Consider the following 2,926-nt stretch of genomic DNA (forward strand, 5'->3'; position numbering starts at 1 on the left):
GCAGATTTACAGGGATAACAGGAAAATAATGATTCAATAATGCAAACAGAATTCAATTTAGCTGCAAAGCATTTTGTTTGGTTCAGTATAATAGTGTAGTTCATCAACTATGAAATGAGTTCAATATACTGTAGCTCTAAAGCAGTTCTGGAAAAAACAGTGATGTCATCATTCAGCTCAGTTCAGTTCAGATAGAATAGTGTGTGTCAGTGCTTTCAAGTTAATATGTTTGCATGTTGTTAAGTTTAATTCTACTTTTAACTCTATTTTTTCCTGACATAAATTGTATTATTCTGGTATGAATTCATGTCTATTAGTGTATTAACTGTGTAACCTATCTAAAATTCTCTTGCAGGCTATCAAGAAACGGTTTAGCTCCATCCTTGACAGCGATGAAGCTTTGATAGCTGCGGTAATCCTGCCGAAATTCAAGCTGCGTTGGCTGAGGGATGAAACAAGAAAAGACAACATCAAGATGATTCTGGCAGCACAGTGTCGTGCTCTCACTATTGAGATACCACAGAAAGAGCCACTGCAGTCTCCTGAAAGCAGAGACCATGAAAATGACTTCTTTGCATTTCCTGAAGAGGAGAATCAACATGACGAACAAGCAATTACTGTGGACGTGGAAATATATGAATACCTGAAATCAGCAAATATGGAAAATTTACATGATTTCCCCAGGATTTTGAAGATCTTCTTAAAAGCCAACACAGCAACACCTTCCAGTGCACCAGTTGAGAGGCTGTTTAGTATTGGAAGTCTCATCCTCACCCCAAAAAGGAACCGTCTCACAGACCAGCGTTTTGAGAAACTACTCCTGCTGCGCTACAATCGTCACTTTGAAAATAAAACCCAGATGTAGTGAACTCTTATTAAGATAATACTCTAACATTACATTGACAATACATTTTTTTGCATTGTATTGCAGAAGTGATCTGGACTTTTTTTTGCATAAAATAATTTTGTTTTGAGGACACAATAGAAAGCTGACAGTGAAAGATCTGTTTAATTGGTGGTGATGTTTGTTCTCAAGTATCATCTTATTGTCCTCTTATTGATTGCTGCGGTAACCCTGCCGAAATTCAAGCTGCGGTGGCTGAGGGATGAAACAAGAAAAGAAAATGTTTTATTAACTAATAAGTTAATAAAACATTTTAATTGTTTAACATATGTCTTTTACCCTGATATAACTTATTTCATAATGGCAACAAGTATTAGACTCATTATTACAATGGATAGTGAACTCACTTTATATAGTTTACTCGACCCACACAATAAGTACAAAAGTAAAAAAACACATTACTTTCCATAATCTGTAATGTTTATTGTTCTTTTATATAGCATGCATAACTATGGGATTAGGAAGTTCTCTGAATACAATATTATTCTATATTATTATTCAATGTATAGCCTATGTGTTTTTAAAAGAAAATGAAGGTGCTTGACTTGTATAGGCTGTTGTTGAATATATTACGGCTTTAAACACTAGTACAATAACTTCTCAGTCAAAAAAAACACCTGTAAGACCTGAGAGAGATCAAGCCTCAGCCAGGTAAGAAAAAGTAACTGAAAAGTAATGCAAAAGTAACGTAACATTACTTTCCATAAAAAGTAACTAAGTAACGCAATTAGTTACTTTTTTGGGAGTAACTAAATATTGTAATGCATTACTTTTAAAAGTAACTTTCCCCAACACTGTTGACCACACAAAAGGGAAAACAAACCGACAACCTAAGAAATAACAAAGAGACATGACACGTAAAAGCAGTAAAGAAATGGAAGAAATAGACAAAGCAAAGAGTGGCAGTATTACAAACAACTATTCACATCTGCATGAACCATTGAGGACCATCTCCTTAGTTAAAAGGGGTTACAGTTTAAACGCACCTATTTAGGAAATAGTTGATACTTGCATTGGTTTCCTTTTGAGTGTGCTTGGACAAGGTTTTGTGCCCGTGGAAAAGTGTTTTCAAAGTCCTGATGGTTTCAAAGCAAGCGGGTGAGTCCGTCTACTTCTTTCTTAGAGGCGGGATTGGCTGACCAAGTTAGCCGAAGTAATTCTGCCGAAAGGAAAAACTGTCTCCGAAGAGAGAGACAGGTCTCAGGAGGTGTTCTTGAACTGGAAGGCGCGAACACACGGAAGAGCTGAGCATCGTTTGCTCAGATTACGGATGTTTTAAGCATTGGGCTTCACGCCCCTCTAAAGCGAGTGTTCCAATGTGATGAGCTGATTTTTGGGGCGAGATCAAGTTTCTTTGTCCCGCTTATTAGCTCATTTGCATTTAGGATCACTTAGGAGTTTGGTGCTGTAAAACTCCTAGAATTACATAAAATGAGTATGGTAGGAAACACCTTACTGTGCTATACATCATCTTTCAAGGAATGAAAAGAGAAACATTTAGATATAAAACATGCCAGTGTTATAAGTACATTGACCTGAAGTTTGTACAAGAATGAAAATATAAACAGAATACAACTAAACACACATGCTTTTGAGGTTAAAGGCGAGGCCGAATAACATGGGGAGAAACATACAATGTGGAGATAGAGATGTATATCCATTTAGAACATTCTTTTGTGGATAAGGAGAAAAGACAGACAATTTCCAGAGAAAATGAAACCTAGGCCACATTCCTTTTAGAGCAAATGGTCCATCGTTGGAGAAGCACCCCATCCTCCCCGTTGGGACTTCTTTGAAGTCCAAGGGAGGTGTTAGAAACTATCCTGACCAAATGATGGATGCTTAAGAGAGAGCAGTTGGATCAGACTTGCTAGCACCGGTTAGACCCCTACAAAGAGGTCATAGTATTTTACGACGACAAATGGTCACCTTTGATCCGGCCAAGATCCTACAGAGTGAAGTGAACCCAAAGTCTGCACCTCGTTCTTCTCTGCAACCTTCTTATCAACAGATAAACATGAT

The sequence above is a fragment of the Triplophysa dalaica genome, chromosome 16, assembly GCF_015846415.1.
Source record: "Triplophysa dalaica isolate WHDGS20190420 chromosome 16, ASM1584641v1, whole genome shotgun sequence".
Classification (NCBI taxonomy): domain Eukaryota; kingdom Metazoa; phylum Chordata; class Actinopteri; order Cypriniformes; family Nemacheilidae; genus Triplophysa; species Triplophysa dalaica.